Source organism: Thermobia domestica, chromosome 1 (genome assembly GCF_964235325.1).
Source record: "Thermobia domestica chromosome 1, izTheDome1.hap1.1, whole genome shotgun sequence".
In the NCBI taxonomy this organism is placed as follows: domain Eukaryota; kingdom Metazoa; phylum Arthropoda; class Insecta; order Zygentoma; family Lepismatidae; genus Thermobia; species Thermobia domestica.
The window spans coordinates 363,470,288-363,495,624 of record NC_137454.1 but is presented as its reverse complement, the minus strand read 5'-3'; the positions used below and the strand labels follow the sequence as shown (position 1 = coordinate 363,495,624).

At 35.5% G+C, this 25,337-nt stretch overlaps 1 protein-coding gene across 1 annotated transcript in view; it reads right to left on the bottom strand.

Annotated features, from left to right (window-relative positions):
- Positions 1-213: 213 nt before the first annotated feature.
- Positions 214-25,337, bottom strand: part of Toll-7 (Toll-like receptor 7) — a 98,217-nt gene continuing 73,093 nt past the window's right edge. The window contains exon 2 of the mRNA XM_081730702.1: positions 214-2,895. The gene's annotated coding sequence lies outside the window, so the exon portion shown is untranslated. The remainder of the gene's footprint in view (positions 2,896-25,337) is intronic.

Here is a 25,337-nt window from a genome sequence, read left to right as displayed (position 1 = left end):
AACTATGGGCCTTTAAATTTTAGTTTTTTTTTCACATTTTCGGCACTTTATAACTACGAAACTATGCATTTCCGACCACACGTCCATATGAACTTTTGTTCTTTTTTTTTTAATGTGAGGTATCTATTGCCAAAATATTGAGACTTTTTTGTAACGCCCTGTATATATAGACTTCTTTTTGACAACAGGTGTATTTAGTAACAAAACACAAGGTAAAGGGAAAATGATTTTTATTTTATACTATATATAATATTTACAATAGTTTTGGCAGCACCTTTTTTTGTTTCCATATACATATTTTTCTTCTTTAATAATCACTTCTTATAAAATAATTACATTTATTTCAATGTACTACCTTAGGAGCTTAGGACAAAGAAACTTAATCTTGCAAAAATGACTAGTATTCATGGTACAATAATAATAATAATAATAAAAAGAACTACTATATATATATTAACAGTCATGTTCCTTATTTATGCATCTACAAATGTTAACAAAAGGGAAGAGATGTTAAAATGGATTATACAATATAAATGGGACTGTTAGTCATAGTAAGTACCTGTCTATTAAGTATAGAGAACATTATACTTAAGCTTAAAAAGATGTTTAATTTTGGGAGATGAAACATCAATACTATCTTATCGTCTGGGTAAAACTGACTATAGTGCTGTTAAAATATTTGCATATTTTTATATTCAGATATTCGAATAACTTGTTTCGAATTTAGAATAACTGTTCGAATACTGACTGAAATGCCGAATTATTTGATTGAATACTGATTCGAATATCAGATTATTTGATCGAACAATGATTCGAATATCAAATTATTTGACCGAGTAATGATGTGAATGCCAAATTATTATTCGAATACAGAATTATTGATCAATAATGAATCGAAAATCGAATTATATATATTGATGATTCAAAATGTCAAATTATTTGATCGAATAATGATTCGAATACAAAATTTGATCGAATAATGATTCGAATACAAAATTTGATCGAATGATCCGAATACCAAATTATTGATTAATAATTAATCGAAAATCAGATTATTTATTAATAATGATTCAAATGTAAAATTATTTGATTGAATACCAAATTATTTGATCAAATAAAGACCCGAATATCAAATTACTGATCAAATAATGATTTGAATACTAATTATTTGAACAAACTATCGATTAAACGAATGTGATCGAATAATCGTTCCAGAATCGAACATTTATGTATGTTTTCTTTTAACAGCACTGATACAAATAACATGATTTCGACACTTCATTTGGTTTTCCGGTTATGTAATCAGCAACAGTTAAAAGTATGGACGGGCTGATAAATATTGAAAAAATTTGAACAAGAACACAACGTTCATGTATACAAAAGATTTAAGTTAATTATGAGCAGACTATTTCATTTTCTCTCTTTTGTAATTTGTGAGTACTACACAGTATATTCATTACGCCTGTATCCCTTCCTCTCTTAAACATTTAGACCTTGTACTCGTTGGACTGAAAGAATTATTTTTTTTTTCTTCAATTGCAAATCATCATCCTTCTTTATCTTGCATTAACACATACATACATACATACACACTCATGAAACTTACATGCATACATACGTACATACATGCACAAAAAACAAACATACACGCAAAATCATATTGGAGATAGATTGGAAGGGGAAAAAACTATTTTGCACAACTAAAAACATGAACATGAAAAAAATACTGAATTATTTTGCAAGTATAGACAAACTCCTTAGTGTTGGACTTCTCTGTATCTTATACCATTTGCATATGTGTAACCGCTAACATATCGTTAATGTTATTTTAAAGTCTCGTTACCAGAACAGATTCAATGATTCAGTTTAATCGAATCTTATAGATTTGTTATTGTAAACAAGTAATCTAGCATATTTAACGAATGTTGCTAGAAGTAGTGGTAAGTTAACTATATATCTATATATATATATATATATATATGTGTGTGTACAACTTAAAGGAGTTTTACCGTACTGTTTTTCCATACAAAATATATATATATAAATAAAAATTCAAGGGCTTTTTTGTTATAAAATATTACAGTCTCGCTCTATTTTTTTAATTGAATCCCTTGCAACAAGAGCATTTTTTTCCCTCATAAGTTAATGTGTTACCCACTACATAACTAAAAAAATGAATTTTGCATGTTTATCATATTTTGCCTAGTTTCATAAATTTTCAGATTCTCTTTTTAACATTTTTACTTACTACAACAGTCAGTAATACAGCGGTAACAAATACATATAATAATAAGGAAGACCGATTTGCAATTCTAGCATCTTCCTGACAGCACCCTCAACTCCCCCCAAAAAACAAAGAATTTTGTTTACATTTTAAATTAAAATAGAGAAAAAATGAAAGCACGTGGAATTTTATCTACACATTTCAAATATATCGACAAGAGGTGTTTTTTTAATATTTATTTATTTATTTGTGGTAGAAGGGTATTTTTAGGTTCAAGTGCGGGGAAAAGGGGATAATATTGTGTGTAATGAATGAAGGCTAATTTGAGTTTTTCGTCAGGTGTTTTTCAAGTTATTTTTTACAAAACGAAACAAATTATTGTCAATCTATATTTTTTTGTTTGTTTCTTTTTTTTTACATTATAGAAAATGTAATGGTAATAATGTCTTCTACACCAGTTTTTTTTTTTCCTAGCTGATTAACATATATTGTATCTGAACTAGAAAAAGGACCCATCAAACCAGACAATACAATATTACCATTATCACTTCCCTTCTGAATTTTAGTTTATTTTTAAATTTCCATTATCCTAAAAATATATTATCTGCCTTTTAAATTCCAACTAGGTATCCTTCTCACTGATCCTTGTCCAGTCTTCGATCAGGAATTATCTGTAAAATACAAAACAAATACAATTATTAGAATAATACAGGCACGTTAACAATGTTAGAATAATATTACATAAAACAAAATGCATACAAGCAAGTCATGACAAAAATTGTGAAAGTAACTAGTAATATTTATAATTACTTTCAAAAAAAATAAATAAAAGCAAATAGTTAGGTATAGTAGTACCATATAAGAAGAAATCTTATTGGTTAAGTGATTCTACGTTTTGACTAAACGCATAATTTTATTCGCGCTCGACTCTAGCCATAGGAGCTAAATACACAGTTCTGATTGGTTGAAGTTATCAGTTTCTCGCCATGTAGCATACATATAGCACAAATCAAACACCATGTGGTGTCGGCCATCGTGGCTGAGTATGTTAGCGCACGGAGTAATAATGAAAATCGCTTTTGACGTGGATTCAAACCCGACTTAACCTTTTTTTTTTTAAATTACATTAAAATAAGATAAAAACAATACTTATTTTCCCTCGTATGTAATATATAATGCATAAAAATGCTTTGCTTATGTTACGAAACACAGCTGACCGAACGAAGCGGGTTAGAAGCCCCGAAGGGCTCGTTTTGTTCTACCTTGACCCCCCCACCCATGATAATACCACGTGACATTACGTCATACTCGGGCGGTGCAACTTCAATGTAAAACAAACCTTACAGGTTTCCTTGCGACCAATTGAAAACAGTTGGCTAGGGTCTAGTGCAAAAAAAGTGCTGACAACGCGTCCAGTATCCATTATAGACACCATCTTGACTTTTAGGCTTTACAACAGAAAGAAACAATAAAGCATCATATTGCGCAGCAAACGAGATTAGAGTTTTGTTAGAAATTTATCTCTGGTTATTTTATTTGTACCGCATCTTCATTCATCTTTAGAATGGTATTTTATCCGATCTTTTACTAGTTTGTGAGTATGTGAGAGATTAATACTACCAGCATGAAGCTCATGTTCATTCAATTTCTTTTACTGCGACAGATTAAACACGAATGCAAACAAGGTCACCAGTATGGAGATTGAGTACGACCTACAATAGATTAACAAAATACAGAAAAGATTTGAATATTAACAGTATAACTCAATTCAAGGCAGTTCTTTGTATTGTAATAAGAAATAATTGTATTTAACATGAAAGAACATTAATGATATTGCAAACGCATTATAAACCAGGGGTAAAAGTGGATCTGAAAAGGTAGGGGAACGGTAGGTAGCGGCATGGCATCACGCCGTTCCCCCGCGGCCCTTTCACTTTTACCCCTGATTATAAGTATAAGCGTATTATAATATGAATGTGTTATAATTGCTTAATACATGTAACGGACACTGTGAGTGAGTTACGTAGCCTGTTGTATCTAGAAATAATTAAATGTTACTATTTCGTACATCACCATGATAAATTGATCACAGATATGACTATAGAACTTCGTTCTTCTAGTTAGCCATTTTGTTAGTAAGTGGCCACCTTGACAAGTTTTACCGTATACAGACAAGTAGAACGCAATTTCTTTAAAGGTAAAAACTTCCCAAAGACAGTATACTTTATATATATATATATATATACGTCTCACGGAATAAATGTCACCATGTTGACAAAGTAATAGCGTTGTTACGCAACAACGATAACAATGTCAACAAAGAGAAAGAATCGACAAAAAGAAATAATCAAGATCAGCGCGCTGAGGTTGCTGACATACGCGTCGTCGTCACAAGTGGACCATAATGATTTTCGAGGTAATGAGAAATTCCTTCTTAATGAGACGCTCTGGGTGGGAAAGAAGCTAGGGAAATACATATGTTGGTGACGGGTTGAGAAATTGCTGAATAAACTGGTTGGTGAACGAAAGCTCTAGATGGATTCGCAGAAATTAGGTGAAATGCGAAAAAGAATCTTTTCGCAAAGTCAAATTTTCTGTTTACTATGTCATCTTCTTTTCATAGCTCTTCGCTACGCTAACCTTTTTTTTTTTTTTTTTTTTTAAGTTTTACTGAATAAAGATAATAAAGAAAACCAAAAATGTCTGAGCCAAAGAACTGAGCCAGATAGTATTTACAAAATTGTATGAAGATTATTGTTAGATCTTTATGACATTCCCGTGGGACCACATGAAAAGAATATTCTTTTAAAACAAAGAAAGAACTATCAAAATGGATACTTCTTTGTCGAAGTTATGGATGATTATGCCCAAAACAATTAATAATGAACACTGTAGTCCACTTAGGAGTTTCTTGGTCTAGTGTAGGGTGACCAACCGTCCCGTAAAAACGGGATTGTCCCGTTTTTTTCACTATCATTCCCGGTATCCCGAAAAATTTTCCCGGGACGCCAAAATGTCCCGTATTTACGTACATTGGGTACAAAAAAAACTTCCCAATCTAATATTTTCTAATTTATATTATTATTTCCTAAGCTATGTAATTATACTGGGATATGTCTAATTACTAAGCAACGTCATTACGACGTTTGCGATATTGGATGTGGTGGCTGCCCTGTTTTCCCTCCTAGGCCTCCCCACTCCGCAGACGACAGTGCAAGGGGCTGAAAGCCTTATGAAGAACAAATGTAACCTGTTTTTACACTCTGTTTCGGGCGGTGGAAGATTGAGGCGCTGTCATCAGTACAATACACTGTTTCCATGATTTGATTAAGATATAACGTATTTTCATTTACGAAAGGGGAACAAAAGTATAGAACTATAAAAGTGAAAGTAAAAAGAAAACTAATTGTAAGTGAAATAATGCTTAAAAGTAAGAAAAAGAAAATAAAGGAAGTTGGAAAGAGATGCTGAGAGTACTTTGTTTAAATCCTACCGATGACATATTTTGTTGATTGACAGATATTGATAAATGTTTCATATATATTTTAGTAATGTTTTCAAAATTTCATTTTTTGTTAGCTGCTGATAGTTACTTGTTATTTAATTAATTCCACAACCTCTTCAATAGGTTTTAAAACGAAAAAGTGTAAATTTGTCCTTTTTTTGGTGAGAGATACAGAGAGAGAAAGAGAGAATGGAGAGGCAAAAATATATATTTAGGGGAGTAACGTATCCAAAAGTAAAAAAGTTGTCCCGTTTTTTCTAGTTGACGATTTGGTCACCCTAGTCTAGCGCCAAAGATTATTATTGCATCCATGGGCGTCTGAAGAAAATTTTCTAGAGGGGGAGCTCAATTCTCTCGTTGTTATATTACATTTGGTATTTTTTTTATTTGTATTAAGAAAATCTTAAGAAAATTAATACATTTTCGTAACCAGGGGGGGGGGAGCTCGGGCCCCACCCTGCCCTACCCTTCGGGTGCCCTTGATTACATCCACATGAAATTTGTGGGACCACCGGGAAGTATACTCTTTCAAGCAAAATTGTCCTTGTGACAGAATCCACATAAACTTATTGCTCGCTCTCTCGCTTTGTTCTACGGAGCTTGAGAGTCTTCATGCCCGCGAAATTAAAATACCACTAATTTTACAGTAATTATGTGATATCTTCAAATAGATCAAAGATAATCGAAATGTGGAACAAGAGCGCCCTAGACAATATTATTTTACATGAGAAACCGTTATCACGACTCACTTATTTGCTTTCAATTTTGAGCCACTTTGAAAATCGGCATTTATTTTCGCGTTTCTAAACAGCTGAAAACGGAAAGCCGCTAGGTGACTTGTGATAACGGTACCTCACGCAAAATAATATTGTCTAGGGCGCTCTCGTTCCATATTTCAATTATCTTTTATCTATTTGAAGATATCACATAATTACTGTAAAATTAGTGGTATTTAATTTCGCCGGGATGAATACTCTTAATATTGAAAGCAAAAGTGGTAGCCCCTAGTGTGTTTCTACACCACTTCCGGTTCTACTTTCTTTTTCTTTCTTTTTCAGTAGTAGTAGTAGTAGTAGTAGTAGTAGAGAGATTGAATATATTCTTGGGATGTTGAACAGATCCCAAGAAACCGCTTCTTGCTATATGTAACCGTATTTGCTCAGGTATTTGTAGACGGACAGATGGATACACGGACAAAGTCGTGCTCAGATACTTGGTAGAGAGACAGATGGACAAAGTCGTGCTCAGATACTTGGTAGAGAGACAGATGGACAAAGCCGTTCTATGAAAGGTATACTTTCGTATAACATACACTGGAAATCTAACAAGGGACGTTAAACTTTGAAAAACAAACAACAACAGGAAAAGATCGTGGGAGTATGCACCTTTTTTCGAGGCTATTGCACACACCACTATAAAAAGATTTCAACAGTTCCCAGAGAATTATGCATGCATCGCCCCCAAACAAGAACTAAAAACAGGTCAGGGAACTTTAATTCTAACATGTCGGTCTCGTCACGTTTCGAGAAAAAAGGTGAAATCAACAGAAGCGAGACTCGAAAAAGCAAAAATATATAGGAAACGCTTGCAGGGAAGTGTAAATATAATGCAATACCACTAACAATCGTGCAATACAAAAAAATCAACTGGTGTAAAAGTGGCTGTTTCATATACATCCCTCCCTCATTTGTACAGTCGAAAACATGCTGGCAACACTGCAATTTTTGGAGATTATCTGGGCGAAAATTACAGTGCGCGAGACCAGCACCTTTGGTAGCTAACGGCAAGATTTTTTTTTTAATATGTATTACTCTTGCTTCACAGACGACGTGAAAAACCACTGCTGATCAACACCAGAACATGCGGTGTGGGATTTGTTATGGACGTTTAAAAATGCTTAGGTCTACTCTATTGCTAGATATATTAGGAGAGAGCAAAGGATATTTGTATATCTGCATGGAATTACCCAGGTGAAGCGGAAGTTTCCCTTCTCCCCCTTTTTTTAAACAAAAATATATCTACCATAGAGGTGAACAATTGCATGAAGTCCGTGACTTGAGCCTTATTCATACCCACTTAATTCATGAGTAAGCTGTATAGGGTTGCCAACGAGATGAGAAGTATCTCTTTAAATTCGAGACTAAACGAGAAACATGACAATTCTCATTTTCAATACGAGAAATTTCACGGATCTCGTGGACAATACTAGTTCACCCAAGAATTAGATCTCAAACCCTATTTTAGTGTTATAATATGGTTCAATAGTATAAGAACTGTAAATTGATAAAAGGTGACTATACGAATACAATGAACATCATTTATCACCGTTTAAGAATCTTCATCCCGGCGAAATTAAAATACCGCTAATTTTACAGTAATTATGTGATATTTTCAAAGACATAATAAATAATCGAAATGTGGAACAAGAGCGCCGTAGACAATATTATTTTTACATGAGAAACCGTTATCACGACCCACTTATCTGCTTTCGATTTCGAGCCATTTTGAAAATCGGCATTTATTTTAGCGTTTCTAAACAGCTGAAAACGGAAAGCCGCTAGGTGACTTGTGATAACGGTACCTCACCAAAAATAATATTGTCTAGGGCGCTCTTGTTCCATATTTCAATTATCTTTTATCTCTTTGAAGATATCACATAATTACTGTAAAATCAGCGGTATTTTAATTTCGCCAGGATGAAGACTCTTAAAGATACGAAAGTCATTGGAGCGAAGCTCCTTTTTACTCCTTCGGGACTCCTGAACCGTTCGTCACCAAATTTGACATGGTGCTTCGAGAGCGCGCGCTGAGTGTCGTAACGGGTCGCACGTCCCGATCGGACATAAAACTGCAAATATTGTCGCTTCCTACAAAATACACTAGAACAGTGCTATTCGGCCGGGGGTACGCGAAGATGTTTCTGGGGCTTTGCTGGAAATGTCTGTTGACAGTTTCACTTCAAATGAAATTTGATAACTTGTCATTTTGTGACTTTTGTATTTATGCTCGAAAAGAGTACAAAGAACTTACTGACAGTGCTATTTCACAACTTCTTCCATTTCCATCAACAAAAAACGAAGCACAGAAATTGCTTGAATCCAGAATCAGCTCTGATTCTCGAACTCTCGAAGATTCGACCAAGAATCGAGGAGTTGGCGTCCCGGAAGCAAGCTCAGTCATCTCATTAATAGTCTTCATCCCTGCGAAATTAAAATACCGCTAATTTTACAGTAATTATGTGATATCTTCAAATAGATAAAAGATAAACAAAATGTGGAACAAGAGCACCCTAGACAATATTATTTTACATAAGAAACCGTTATCACGACTCACTTATTTGCTTTCGATTTCAAGCCATTTTGAAAATCGGCATTTATTTTCGCGTTTCTAAACAGATGAAAACGAAAAGCCACTAGGTGACTTGTGATAACGGTATCTCACGCAAAATAATATTGTCTAGGGCGCTCTTGTTCCACATTTCGATTATCTTTTATCTATTTGAAGATATCACATAATTACTGTAAAATTAGCGGTATTTTAATTTCGCCGGGATGAAGACTCTTAACAGGTTAGTTCTAAAGTTACTTTTAGTTTTGGAATTTTTAACATTGTCCTCAGTGCACGAATTATCAGGGAGAATGAGGGGGAAATCCTCCTCAGTAGAACTGGATGTCTCCCATATGTTTTGAACTTTCCCATGATTTTTTGGGGGGGGGATGTGTATTTTATCCCCCTGTAAACAGTCTTTTGATTGGCACACTGATTACCCTTTTATTGGGTCTCTATTTGTTCCCCTTTTTAATCAACAGAATATGTGTATTAAGCTAAATTAGTTCATTTCGATTTAATTTCTTTTAAACAGCTTCAGGGAAACACAGTTGGATGGCGAACTGTATCTAGGGGTACGTGAGAAAAAAAAAAAAAAGGTTGAATAGCATTGCACTAGAGAAATAGCGAAAATACTAGTTATACCATCTATATCTACTAGTTATTAAAATGCCTTCCCCATTGGTTTAATGGCTAACGCGTGCGCCCTTGGTGCACGGGTTCCCGGATTCGATTCCCAGTGGGAGAGCGTTGAAATTTTAACACATTACAGTGATCTGTTTAGATTCCACATTAAACTGTATATTCATGTCTTATATAGTCTCAACGCTGAAAAACAGACGCTAAACTTAAACAACATTTTTTAAAAAAAATAGTGAAAGCAGAAGGTTAAAAGTGCAAATCCTGAATAAGAAACGCATCTCGCGTATACACAACTACTACTTCTATTTACTTAGCGTAAATCCTTTAATTTAAGGGATTCTCATCTCGTCCTGTTAAAGCCTTAAGAAGTTTCTTTTGTTAAAACCGTCTTCATAATAAACAGAAGAGGCAGCACCCAACTACTACACTGGTTATCATTAGGAGATCGAGAAACACGGTTGTGCAATACATTTTCAGTAAATTTCAAACCCGAATTCTCCACGTTGGTTACTTGCTTGTTAAGTGCAAGCACGTATCGCGGCTGCGACGTGCTTCCACTTAGTAAAAAGTGTAGAAAGCCTGCGTCTGGTGCGCTTCCACGTTTCCATTTCGCTCCAAGTTTTTTTTTTTTTTTTTTTTTTTCTGAGAACGACTCAAGAAATTCCCCCCTTTTACTTCATTCCAGCAATATCCGCCAGTCTATGTTTTTATGAAGGGGGAAATATATATATACGATTCTTATTTAATTCTAAAAGCTAATTTATTTATTTTGTGTACTAAACTACCTCATTCTTTAGAGTTCATCGTGTTGTTTGAAATCTCGGGGATGGCATCCAACAAACAGCATTGCAATCTACAAATATGAATAGTTTAACTCTTTTCTGATAGACGTATTCCTAGTTCGATTCTGGTAAAAGACAAAACTGCCACGAAACTGAGCTGGCGTAGGCGAATAGTTATCTTTGTTGTTTTGAAATTGGAAGGTCCCTTGTTCAAATTCTACGACCGCCCATCCTGACAAGTTTTTTTTCAGTCTTACGTGGGGACGCTGGATAACCCAATGTCTGTGTAAAATCCCGATTCAGTTTTGTTGCTGCTTTATTTAGTATGAAAAGGTGGGTTTACAGCTGTTAAGTATGTAGTAAAATATTATCTACAGCAAATTATATCAATTGCGGGTAGAAGTAAGGCAATAGAAAGCCAAAAAAAAGCTCAGGTTTGCAAACTGGACGAGTGTTCGGAATAATTTACAGAGAAAAGGAAAATTTTGGATGGCCATGAGATACCAAACAAGGACGTGAAGAGCTGATGTTCTATTCACACATCATGCGTACCAGACAGAGTCTGACTGGCTTATATCTAATAGCAACATTTTCGTCCCCTGTGAAGTTGCGCCTGAACATGATACCGTAGAATGGCAGGCCATGACACACTAGCGTCCAACGTCTCGTAACCCGGAAATTAGTCTACTATCAGCCACGTCATTTGTTCATTGTTAGCAATGAATATAACTATTTTTTTTTTTTTTTGGTATAAAAACTACCATAAAAATACCACATAAATAGTAAAAATAGCATGACTAACCACATGATCTATGGAACCCGGAGGTTCAATGCCGCGTTCACAAAAACTCTTCATTGACTTCAGCCCTCAGCCAACTGGATCCAGTTTCTATTTTGTATTTCTATTTCTGCAATATCCATCCTAATATTGTCCTTCCATCTGCTCCTAGACAGGCCCGTATCCAGGGGGGTCTAGCCCCCCCCTAAATTTTTACTGGCCCCCTAAAATTTTCACGGTAGGCTTGCAAATGAAATATAATATGGTTGGATCGGCCCCACCTAACTTCTACTGCGCCCCCCTACATTTTTTTTGGACTGGCTACTGGTCTGCTCCTAAGTCTTACTAATGATAGTTTTCCGATTGGAATTCCAGTCAAAATTTTGAAAGCGTTTCTACTTTCTTCCATTCTGGCTACATGACCTGCTCTCCTAGACTTGATTCCCCTACAATATTTGGTAAATGTTATAAATTATGCACTTCCTCGTTATGAAGTTTCCGCCATTCCGCATTCCTGTAACTCTTGGACCTGACTATTCGTATCAGGATCTTGTTCTTAAATACTTTCAGTGTATGCCCCCCCCCCCCCTCCATAGAGTAAGCGATTATGTTTCACAAACCCACAACATAGCAGGCATGATTATAGTTTTATATATTTTAAGCTTCAAGTCCTTGACAGAATTCGCGACGACAAAAGGTTTTGAACTGAATGATAACAGTTTTCAGGACATTTGATTTTTTTCGTGAATATGGTTTTAGTCTGTTATCATTGATCCTAGATATTTGAAAGGGGGTGATATAACAACATTTGAACTATATTTGTTACTAGAGTATATTGTGTAATGATTTGCGTATCTTTAAAAACGCTGATAAATGCTCTTCATTGTGCTTATACAATAACTTTATCAATTTATACGTAGTTTTTACACTTTGAATCACGTAACACTACAGTGTTTAAAATGTAAGACTTGGGTGAAATAGTGTTGCCCACAGGTCTCGAGAAACTTCTAGTTTCCCCTCGAATTTAAAGATATACTTCTCGTCTCGACTCTGGTCTGATATTAGAGACGAGATACTTCTAATCTCGCGGGCAACAGTAGCTAAACCAGAGTTTCTCAAAGTGTGGGTCGTGATCCATTGGTGGGTCGCGAAAGTTTTTCCTCTTAATTATGAAAATCTTATTTTGATGCAGAAACTTATGTTGTGAAGTACTATTCAGAAAATGAGAATTAGAAGCGTTTGTAAATGAGGCAAAGAGTAAGTAGTTACTTAGAGTCTTGCCCTGTTGTACAGTCAGTGCTGGGTTAGGATGGAAAGAGTGGATGAATCAAAATCTGTCACTAGTATGGTATTGCGTCGGGAGTAGTGTTAGCTCTAGTTACCTTTCTATGGAAACACTATAACCCTCTCTGCACATGCGTACGATCTCATATGATACACGTATTGAGAAAGAATGTCAATGTATATTTGAACAAAAGTAGGTGGTAAACAAAGTACTTTTTATTACTTAATGTGGGTCGCAGTAACAACAAGTTTGAGAACCACTGATCTAAACCATTACTCGGGTGACTTTTCTAAGCAAGTACCCCCGCCAGGTTGGGACCCGGAACCACATACGTTAGCCAGTTTGTGATGAAGAAGCATACAGTATATAGGAACATAGTTACTTCGCGATAGCCGCAAACAAGCACTTCCAGTTGGAGTTCACAGATTGAATAACACGGATCGCGAACTTCTAAAACTCGTCTAACTCCATCATAAACGGATAAACACATTCTTTTAAACCACTCAAAACACTGGGAAGAAGAGTTGCACTGTTTATTTTTCTAATTGCCAGAATACAATCAAGTGAGTGTAATTTTTGTAGCACCTTCTTCCTTGGTCACGCTCTTTTACACGTAATTACATATGCAAACACAAACATCATTTGCAATGAATTTCAACCGGTTGACCTTGAGGTCCCATACATGCACATTATATACACTACAGGAGTACTACCATTAATGGTGCAAGCGACGGTCATTCCCATCGTACATCACATTGTATAACTTCTATTCTGCATGCAACTAATGTTAAGTCAAATGCAAAAGAAAGATACATACATACAACATTGAAGGAAGAAAAGAAAGAAGAAAAAAAAAAAGAACCGTGCAGGCATAACACTTATTCTGATTCATTGTGACACCTGCTTAATCTTTTAAATCATATCCCATGTTCAAGGAGGAGGAGGAAGGAGCCAGCAGCAGTCCACTGGTATGTAAGAAATGTTAAGTTTGGAAAAACAGGTTGCTCGTACATATAGGAAGGCAAAGGAAAACCGGATAGATTGCTCCTTTATAAAGTTCTGCCTACACAAACACACACACACATATATATATATATATATATATATATATATATATATATATATATATATATATATATATAATGTAAGCAAACAATTCCATTTGATAAATTTATTAGACATGTTTTAGTTTTGAGTCAAAGATTATGGGCACCTGGTTTTATGAGATTTTTGTATTAAGGAGTTTAAAGCTTGGGCTGGTTGCAAAATTTGATAGTGTTATGCTACTTTGTGTTTAGTACAAAATAGGATTCAGAATGCTACTCGGTGACACAGTTTCGCCACCAAAGACAACCTTTAATCGTTGGATCTATTTTGTCCTGTACCATGGATGATACACTAGTTTATTTTTTACCCTGCACAGCATGGATGTCTTACTTTTGTCTTTCACACCATAAAGATCTTAACTCTTTACTTGTATCCTGTACACCATGAAAATTATATTAGTTTATTTGTGTCCTACACATCATTGCAATCAAGTTCATTAATTTTTGTCCCGTACACCATGGAGACCAAGTTCATTAAATTTTATCCTGCACTCTATGGAAACCAAGTTCATTAAATTTTATCCTGCACTCTATGGAAACCAAGTTCATAAAATTTTATCCTGCACTCTATGGAAACCAAGTTCATAAAATTTTATCCTGCACTCTATGGAAACCAAGTTCATAAAATTTTATCCTGCACTCTATGGAAACCAAGTTCATTAAATTTTATCCTGCACTCTATGGAAACCAAGTTCATTAAATTTTATCCTGCACTCTATGGAAACCAAGTTCATTAAATTTTATCCTGCACTCTATGGAAACCAAGTTCATTAAATTTTATCCTGCACTCTATGGAAACCAAGTTCATTAAATTTTATCCTGCACTCTATGGAAACCAAGTTCATTAATTTTTGTCCTGCACTCTATGGAAACAAAGTTCATTAATTTTTGTCCTGCACACTATGGAAACCAAGTTCATTAGATGAATAGTGACACCCCCGATGCGGGTGTCACTAAGTCCAAGTTTAACCCCATCGGAATAGGGGTGGTGAGAACGGGTGTACAATTAAACGTAATTACTGTTGAATCCTTTGTTTTCGGAGCCACTAAGCTGATTGGTTACAGCCCCAACGAAATTTAGACCAAAGTTTAGTCGAACAGAACGGTAAGTGGACAGGAGTTCGGGAATTCTCGAAAAACTCCGCTTTTACGAAAAGGTAGTGAACAAATTCTGTAATTCTACTTTCGCCGTACTGAAATTAATATTATCTGTTGTTTCTGATCGTATCACAGCAAAACAGCTGAACAGTTTGAAATGACTTTTGGAACATACATAGTACCTACTTCAACAGAGTGAAAACTATATCCCAAACACAAAGTTTCCACAGGGAAAGGGTTTTTAATATTTTCCATAATCTATTTTCCCCATCTGAAGAACCAGCATTTCCCTAGTCAATTATATAATTGTTGCTCGTGTGAATATACAGAAACGTAACTAAAATATATTCACCCATTTTATCTAGATAATAAGATCATGCCTACTATATCGAATTTCAGTCAGTAGAATACAGAAAACCTATTATCGTATAGTCTCAGTTTTTTTTCTTTCTTTTAATATATAAAATGCACTTTAACACCAATAACCGTAGGCAAAGCTCATATTACCGAGAGAAAACTACAAAACCTGTGGCAGAATCCGCAATTAATTGAAACACAGAATAGCATGGTTGCGAACGGAGTAAATCGAACAGGCGGAGGAGGAGTTCGGCGATGCGTACATGTATATATACATACGTGTGTTGTGTAAAAAAGAGCACCTGTGTGATGTGGAGAGAGGAACTATGTAACTGGTGTAGTGTGTAATTAAAAAACACATTCCTAAAATAAATTTCTTCTTTGATCTCTGCAGGTATTCATTTCGCATCATCATTATGATCCAAATAGTATGCGTAATCCCTATAGTGTATCATACCGCTTGTCCTCATGAGTGGATCTCTTCGTCTGCCCTGTATGTTATTACTTTTCGAACACAAATCGCTAGAACAAACACCAACAGAGAAGGTTAGAAAAAAAAAAGTCGATAATGTCCGTTGCGTTTTCTCTTCGCTTTTTTTTTTTTTTTAAATATATATATATACCAGGCAACCAATATTTGAAACCCACAATTAACTCTGTATATTGGCTATAAACCAACGTTTTTTTAAAGCTCTTTATCACGACCAAAAACGGTGTATAAGTACGACAATAATTCAAAAAATTAGACCCACTTTGTGTGAATAATTTGGTCGTAAACTGGCAGTTATAGACTGAACTATAAAGGCAGTTATAAGAGTATATAGATCTCGGGTTTTACACTGTTTTTTGATGTAATATAAAACCCCCTCATTACAGAACAAGCGCAAGATATCACTTTGGTTGTAGAGTATTTGCCATAGACGGAAGATACTATGATAGCCTCCTTGTTCGTATAATATAGACCGTCCAATGGTCAAGTATTTCACGATCGAACGATGGGACAACGGTCAGCGAGACCAAGAGTAAATGGAAATTATACAAGTAATGACAAAGCAGCCATTTTTAGGGAATCTGAGAATTGTTTTGGACAGCGGCGGCCCGTAGGGGAAGGCTGCAGGACTGCAGCCCCCCCCAACCTAATTCCATATTTCCGATACGAGATTTAATAATCAATCTTTGTATTTATGTCCTTTTTACGCGCGTTTTGTTGTTCAATTTTTCACCTCCTTGAAGCAAATTTGTTGTTCCACTTCACCCCCTGGGACTGTCAGTACAATCTCGCCTGGCCTTTCTTACGATGCTGTGATTCTACTTCCTCCTCTTTTCAGCATGTCTATACTGGTAACGTGTGGACTGCAATACATGCAGTCCTTTCGGATGCTTGACAGTTTGCGCAAGCGCGCTCTTCTCGTTTTGTGTTCGTCTGCTTTGATCAGCGACGAGTACGTATATTCAGGCTTGCCAACTCCATGGAAAATATCCCCTGGCATATCCTATTTAGTTTCTGATTTTAGCTTCGAGTGGTATAATCCCCCTTTCTTTCATTAGCAACGCTGAGTATACTTATGTTGTTTAAGGTTTCTTTGTTTGTCTGCTGGCGGGGTGTTTCTAGTAGGCAACTGATTTATGCTGTGCAATATTCGATTATATTTAATTCTTTCAAAATTCGATTATATTTAATTCTTTCAATATTTGCGTGGTGTTAGTTGTGGTTTTTATCTTCTGTATCAGTGTTTCCAAAAGACAAGTGAAAAAATTTATGAAATATCAAACTATACATTTAGAATTTTTTTGCAGTACTTTTAGAGTGGTCTGTTTCGTTCTTATGAGTGACCTTCTTATTGGTGCACCTGTAGTGAGTAGGGCAATAAATGGAGTCGAGGCCAAAGTGAGAGAGGTGTATCCTAATGCTTATTTTGTGCACTGTTTTGCTCATAAATTATATTTTGTAATGGAAAGAGCCACCAGACAAAACAGTAAAGCCAGAATATTATTTTCTAATCTTTCTGCTATCCTGGTTTTTCTCTCGCTCTCATAGCAGAACAGCAGTTTTAGATTCCTGTTTTGCAAAGCGGATACCCAGTGGTGGACCAATCAGATGAAATTTTAAATCTAGGATTGTTAATGTGGTACATGAAAAGCAGGAAGAACTAATTGAATGCTTCCAAGTTTTGTCACAATCCGAGACCTCAAGCACTACAACAATAAATGAAGCGTCTGCCTTGTAGTGGGAGAGATATACCCTAATGCTTACTGAATTGAAGAATTTTGTTTCTGCCTATTTTTTAACTTAGTTACGTAACATCTAGATATTCTACATAACCAACTACATAGTTATCATATAGATGCAGGAAAAGTTCAGTCATATTTATCTGTCTTCACTACTGACATTAATAAAATCAGGGAATCAATAGGACTAGTTGATACCGAAACATAAAATCAAAACCAAAAGAGAATTGTTTCAAATACACAGTCAAGAGCAAACGCAGCCAAAGAAGTCTGACGTTATTTTAAAGCAAGTAAACCTACGCTTCCATTTTACAGACCACTTATGTATATTCACTTCTGCAGAAATCTAATTTTGATCAATTTAGTGCTTCCTTTCCAGAAAAAAATCTCCAATAAATGTACAGAGCTCTTTCCTGTTTTTGATAAAGATGAACTTCATACTGAACTTAGTGTAGTTTATGCAAGAGAAGAGATCAGAAAACTTGGTGGTGCTGTGAATTTCCTCCAGATATTATAAACAGTAGTCTTGCTTTCACTTTTTCTCAAACTTTTGAAAATATTCATAACACTGCCCCTAACTACAAGTGATACAACTACTGAATGATGCTCTTCTACCCTTAAAAGAGTGAAAACTTTTCTAAGAAATACAAGGGAAGAATGGTTAACGGTATTTGCCATGTTATCAATAGAAATGGAAATGGTTGAAAAAATCCCTAACTTCAATGATAGAGTTATCGAAAAGTTTACTACAAGGAAGGACCATCGTATGGAATTAATTTCTAAATAAGGTGTTTTATTTTATGCAGCCCTCCTAAGTATAAGTACCACGAGCCGCCACTGGTTTTGGATATCTTCATTAGGTACTAATCTATTTCAGCCTTCTTCACTGGTCTCTCCATTCTCGATTGGAGATTGAGTTGGCATTACTCGTACAATTTCCACTTGTTTCACCGAAAACCATGACAATTTACATGCCTAAGAAGATTCATATTACGGTATATCAGTGTTTTATTTAAGCGTTATCGCATCGCAATTTGCTACATAAAATCCTAGAAATGCGATGCAAATGAAAAATTGTATCGCAAAATGCGATATACCTATGATCATAGTTTATTATCGAAGTGGCTATTTTTGCAACAGAAAACAATCTACAATTATATACACAGAGTGAAAAAGTGGATGGCTGGACCAGGACTCGAAACCGAGAGCTGTAACGGTATGCTGAAGATACCGGGTTTAAGTCACGGTCCAGTCACGCATTTTTCTGAACTTTTTGTGTATAATTGAATTCGCACCCACAGATGATTTGGTATGTTAAAAATTCAGTTGTTTCGTTCTTTCAATAATATATAACCTACGATTATACTTTATTACCAAAGTGGCTAGTTTTGCAACAGAAAACAATTACTGTCATGGCAGAACGCTTCTTTTTCGATCTTGCATACAGTTAAAGCTCCGTGACGAATCCTCCCGTCACATCGCGACACACTTATGTTAGATTAGGTTAGAATTGATGATACATCGTTGCAATGGTTAATGATATTGAATGGTAGCCAGTTTTACTCAGTATTCTCGATTTCGGTGGGAGGGAGAAGCGGAATCAAAAGCTCTATGGGGAAGACCATATTCATCACCTACTTATATCTTCAAAATGGGGTTATCACCTATCACTTACATGTCTGAGAAAACACTGCTGGTAGTTGCACCCTGTTTCAGAACAGATTTTAAGTTATTAAAGGCTTCATGGGTAATAATTATAATTTTAGTTATATGTTCCACATTTATGCTCCGAGGATAAGGGAGATAATGATAGTGATCGAAATGGCGGTAGGAAGAAAATGCGAGGAAACTTCGAAGAAAACAACGTACATTGTGCTTGTACGAGGAAAAGACTGGATCGAACTGGGAACCCCACGCACTAGAGTTGAGCTCACTACCATAAGCCACCGCAACCGCCTAATATGTTGTTTGTTGAAGTTAACGTCACTTTTCAGTACCGAGGTAATATGAGAGTTTAGTTGAGTTGATTTTGAGTTTAACGTCCCTTTCAGCAGCGAAGCTATATGGGACGTAGACCTACTGATTAACGTGGAATCCAAACCACATGAATTCCCGCCGGTAATCGAACCCGGGTCTTCCACGCCAAATGAGCGTATGCTAACCGCTTAGCCACGGAGGAGCTCAAGGTAGAGACCAGGTCCTACAGTTTAAAGATAGAATCCGAATCACCGTAATGGGTTCAAAGTTTAGTGATCTTTCATCTTACATCTCTGGTGCGTGGGGTCCCTGGTTTGATCCTAGCTCGCTGCAAGTGGACTTTGTGGTGGGTAAACACCGTGTGTGTGGGTTTCCTCGGGGTTCTCCCATTCTATCCCACTTTATTGATTCTACCATTCATCCCAGTCTTCTTTTAGCCTAGCCGGTATAAACGTGAGACCTAAAATTGAAAGATTTCATTGTAACTATAAACTATAGTTGATAAAACGAGACGAAAGCAATTTTTGAGAGAAGTATTCGCTTTCACGACACTTGTTCGAGACATTCAAATCTTGTCTTGTCTCATGAAGCCAATGCATAGAATTTAAAGGTCTTCCAGACAAGGGTGCTGGGGAGCCCGGGCCTCCCCAAAGTTCATGTGTGCCCCCTATTGTATTTATGAATATACAATGTTTGGCATAATTTGAATGCAATTTGTCTTAAAATCCTCACATATATACCTTCTGCATCTGAATGCCCCCCCTCAAATTTACAGAGAAATCGGCGCCCTTGCTTTATTATTGAATTGCTTTATTATTATTGTTAAATTTATTTTTGAATTCTAAAATTTCGTGAAAAGGCTTGATAAGAATACAAAAAAGTGGATAACCGGCTTTATTTTTAAACAAGACGATTTTTAGAGCGAAGTTTGCTTCATTATTTGAAAATAATAATTTTGATTTGATTTGAGTTTAGCGTCCCTTTCAGCAGCGAAGCTAAATGAGACGTGGATCTATATGTTAATGTAGGATCCGAACGATATGAGTTCCCGCTAGGAATTGAACCCTCTTCCCCGCCAAAGGTGCGCACTCTAACCGCTTAACCACAAGGAAGCTGCTCGAAAATAAAATTTTGTTGACAAAATAGCGTTGATTTCCACTTGGTAGTGTCATTCAGATCTGTCGAAGGAGGGGGGGGGGGGTTCAACCGGCACATAAATTTCACCTTTTTATATTTGTATATTAGTATATAATTTCAGTGCTGCATTTACATATAAGCTAAACAAACTATAGCTTAGGGCCGCACTTGCTTGGGGGCCCCAAAACTTCAAGGAAAAAAAGAACTGGTTGTATATTTCCAATACATAATGTTTTAAAAACAAATAAAACCTATGTATAGTAACAGTAATTTGCGTTATGTATAGCTTCTTATGATGTAAGCAATGGGTCCCCTTTGTGTAAAATATCACTCGTCTGCTCATTTCTATATATATAGGGTCCCTACGTTTTGAACAAACTGGTTGCACAGCTGGATATATAAGGGCCCCCATTGGGACTTTAGGGCCCAATCAATCTTAAATCCGTCTCTGTACAATTTATTAAAAGCCATGTGTCCCTCAAACTCAAAGGGGCAATTGTCTCTGTTTCCGTTAAATGTCTAACGTCCGCTATAGTCAAGACAAATTAAACGCCTGAAATATCTACGGTAAAGTTGCTTCAATGAAGGAAGAGAAAATAGGTTTTCACTGATCTCGTACGTGCCTCCGCCACTAGAACTAAGATTTTCAGCTAACTGAAAGAAATCGGTATTTTACGGACATTCTGTAAAATATGTACTCTACAGTACTTTTTTTTTTTTGCCTAGAAAACTTAATGGTAACAGTATCAACATGTATAAAGAACTATAAATGTGTTCTGTTAACAATTTATGAAACACAAACCCCCTTTCCATGTCTGGAAAATTTAGTGCACACAAACGATGAGGAAACAGTTTTTTTTTTTTTTTGTTAATATTGATGAATGCTGCCAAGCAAATCTGGAGTGGTATTTAATAATACATGAAGCTATCCACGTAATATAGAGGCTGGTAGATAATTACTATTTCGTAGCTAACTAGGTAGAGAATACAGGGAACACCTGTCCCAGGCAATTTCACTTCATTTATATTCAATGTCAAATTAAAAAGCTAGCCTGTTTCTTCCATACCTCAAAGCCAGACCTTACGTGTTCTTCCAAGTCTCCCTGTTAAGTTTTTTCTTCTTTTTTTAATCGTTTTGTCTTTCTTTACGGGGCAAAAATTTCTCGCTCACTCTATGTGCACACGACACTAAGAATCAGTGTTACCAAATCCTATGTGGTAAACATTCTAAAATTAACCCTATACTCTATAGATTATTCAAAACAACTAGTCAGATTTCATTAAGTTAACTGAACATGTTTAATGAAGAAATTCATGTTTCTACTGCGAATTAATATTACAGAAGTTTCAGCAGGATTTCAACTGTGTTTGACGATAATTTGCAATCTAGCTTTCGATGACATTTAGTTATCATTTTCAGCATTTCAAGCTTTCTATGACTTTTTAGTAATCATTTTCAGTATTTCAAGCTTTCCATGACTTTTTAGTAATCATTTTCAGTATCTCAAGCTTTCGATGACTTCTTTTAGTAATCATTTTCAACATTTCAAACTTCGTTCGTCATCATTTACAGCTTTTCAACCTTCTAATGGCTTCTCCAATCATATTTTATATTAATCATATTTAATATATAATCATTTTACAACGACTCACCAAAGGTAGTCGTCAACCTGGTTCGGCTAATGATATAAGTAAATCTTGAGTGGTAGTAATTGTTTACACATAAAAATATCTTCAATAATTATATACACTATTATTCTCACCTTTTCTATCGAAATTACAAGTCGATGATCGGTATTAAATGGTTTATTAGTTGATACTCTTTTAACGTATTTTCACACAAACTGTCTTGCAAACATACATGTTGATTAGGTATCCATAAACAACTACATAGCAACTAATTATACTATAATGTATGTTTCTTACATATATTAAAAACATTCTTCTTTTGTTATTTTTAAATTAACATTATATCTGATATAGTGCTTATGTAGAAGCACTTTCTGCCGAAAAATACAGATAATTATCAATTTATACAAAGTATCTCGTTGTAATTTCAAGCATTAGATCACTTCATTGGCTATCATTTTCAAGTTTCAATGATACTCTTAGATATAATTTACAAGATTTCGACCATTAGATTAACATCCTTGGTCACCATTTTCAACATTTTAAGCTTTCGATGATTTTCTTGACCATCATTTACAGCATTTTGTTTTCGAAGGCCACTCCAATCATTTTTTTTCTTACTATTTCAAGCATTAGGTTACTCATTGGTCATTATTTTTAAGCTTCAGAGATTCTCTTAGCAATCATTTTCAAGTTTCAGTGACGCCCTTAGATATAGTTTACACGATTTCAAGCATTAGATTAAGGTCCTCAGTCATTATTTTCAAATTTTGACGACTCCCCGAACCGTCATTTTCAAGATTTCGATGACAGTCACAATTTACAATATTTTAGTTATCCTTAAGAAAAATAATATTTTAACGTTCATTTTCGTGGCCAGCTTGTTCGCTGGATCTAATAGCGTATTATTATTTATTTCTCTCGGAGTTCGTTTAAAAGCACGGTTTATATAACAGCATCACGCAAGGAACCACAAGTCACCAAATGCCATTCCAAAAATTAAATCGAGACGTCCGAGATAAGCGGGATACATCACTTGTATGGGATAAAAAAAGAGTCCGAACAAACCAAGAGGGTAGAGAATATAGACAATATACGTGTAAAGTAGAATTGAAATGAATTCTTTTAAGTTTTATGTCTCACAATTACTGCTGGATAGGCTAAAGAAGACAGTGATGATAAATGAACGAAATGGTGAATGAAGAACGTGGGAGAACCCCGACAAAACCCACGCCCACGGTGTCTGTCCACCACAAAGCTCACTTGGTCCAAGCTGGGATAGAACCAATAACTCCATGCACCAGAGGTAAACGCTTTACCACTGAACATGTAGACTCTTCGGTAGATGGATAGTGACAAACTGAATTGGCTTTGAACAGAAGAGGGTCTTATGACTAGATTTTGTTTCTGAACCTTAAGAGTCCCTATCACTGCGAAATTAAAATACCGCTAATTTTACAGTAATTATGTGATATCTTCTTATAGATAAAAGATAATCGAAAAGTGAATCAAGACCTCCCTAGACGATGTTATTTTGCATGAGGTACCGTTATCACGGATCACCTAGTAGCTTTCCGTTTGCAGTTATTTAGAAACGCAAAAATAAATGCCGATTTTCTAAATGGTTGGAAATCAAAAGCAGATAATTGAGTCATGATAACGGTATCTCACGCAGAATAATATTGTCTAGGGAGCTCTTGTTCCACTTTTCGATTATCTTTTATCTATTTGAAGATATCACATAATTACTGTAAAATTAGCGGTATTTTAATTTCGCAGTGATGAGGCCTCTTAAGGAAGTTTAAAATACATCATGGAGTCAATTAATATACTATTCTTATGCCTTCCTGATTTCAGAGAGTTCCCGGATTGGGTTGTCGGGATATCTCTCGGGATCAAAAGGGATATATGAGCTAGCCTTAACTGCTTCTATAACCGACATTGGAGATTACTGAGTAAGAACTGTGTTTCTATTAACAACACGGCTGGTATATTATTATTATTATTATTATTATTGAAGATTTCAAATTGAATGCTGCATCTGAAACCACAAATACTGCCAGATCAACGACCGGCAAGGAGAGACGCGTGAAGTATGCAGGGTTCGCGATGGAGGCACCAGGTAAATAAAATAGGGAACAGTGTTGCCAGATCAGAAAATCAAAAAGGTAGCGAGGATGTGCTTCAAAAGTAGCGAATTTGAACTAATGTAGCGAAAGTAGCCCAAATATAAAAATGAATTATCTTGCAACTATACAGTTTTACTAATTTATATATTATATATATATATATATATATATATAGTCATTGATTTAATGGAGACACCTGAAGTTGGAAATAAGTCAGATCAGATACCTCAGTACGCAACGGTCTGGCGGTGACTGCAGCTCCGGACTATTGGTGGCAGGGCAAACTCCGTACTGCATGAGAGACAGTAGAATGACAGTATGGAATAAGTTGAGCAGATCGCGATAGTACGATAAAGATCACCCTTTGATTTCCAAGGAAATACATGTTTGCTGAAGTAAGTTTTGTAGAATCTGAGATACCCTTTACCAAGTCTACAGTACGCATATTCACTGTTATTTCCTCACTTCTTTAATTTATTTGGTAAATTCTTTACCTAAGAGCCATGAACGTCTTTTAGTTTTAGTTGCATTTTGTTCAATATGTTAATATAGATAATATAGATAATATAGTAACATAATTAAATCTGCAATGTTTCACGTTCACACAGCCCCGTTCAACTATTTAGCTTGGGCATTAACAGAGACAACATGATCAGTGATGCTGCAATAGCGGAAACTCAACGAAAGTCAAGTGTTTTCAAATCTTAAGAGAGTTCATCCCGGCGAAATTAAAATATCGCTAATTTTATAGTAATTATGTGATATCTTCAAATAGATAAAAGATAATTGAAATATGGAACAAGAGCGCCGTAGACAATATTATTTTGCGTGAGGTAACGTTATCACAAGTCACCTAGTGGCTTTCCGTTTTCAGCTGTTTAGAAACGCGAAAATAAATGCCGATTTTCAAAATGGCTCGAAATCGAAAGCAGATAAGTGAGTCGTGATAACGGTTTTTCATGTAAAATAATATTGTCTAGGGCGCTCTTGTTCCACATTTCAATTATCTTTTTATCTATTTGAAGATATCACATAATTACTGTAAAATTAACGGTATTTTAATTTCGCCGGAATGAAGACTCTTAAGATTGAAATGTTCTAAAAATAAGAATTGAAGTAGTATTGAGCATAT